We start from the raw sequence: 251 nt of genomic DNA, 5'->3' as shown, positions 1-251 counted from the left end.
TTTGGTCAGCAAAAAACTTGTGCGGCTGAATCGCAGATGAGGTTTTGAGGGCGCTCCACGGAGCGTGTGCAACAGTCGTCCTCTCACGGGCTCGGTTTCTTTGTCATATGGAAAAAGAGGGGGCGGGTAAGAAGACTAGTGTAGACAGACGGGCAAAACATCGACCAAGATTTAACATCGTCGAAGGTTCAAACTACATTGAATGTAAGTGTTCGTTCGTGTGTGTGTGTGTGTGTGTTTTCGTAGGCAAC

The sequence above is a fragment of the Embiotoca jacksoni genome, unplaced genomic scaffold, assembly GCF_022577435.1.
Source record: "Embiotoca jacksoni isolate LCO1_2020_lvr unplaced genomic scaffold, fEmbJac1.0.p SCAF_7, whole genome shotgun sequence".
Lineage (NCBI taxonomy): Eukaryota > Metazoa > Chordata > Actinopteri > Embiotocidae > Embiotoca > Embiotoca jacksoni.
Note: the sequence above shows the minus strand (reverse complement) of the source record.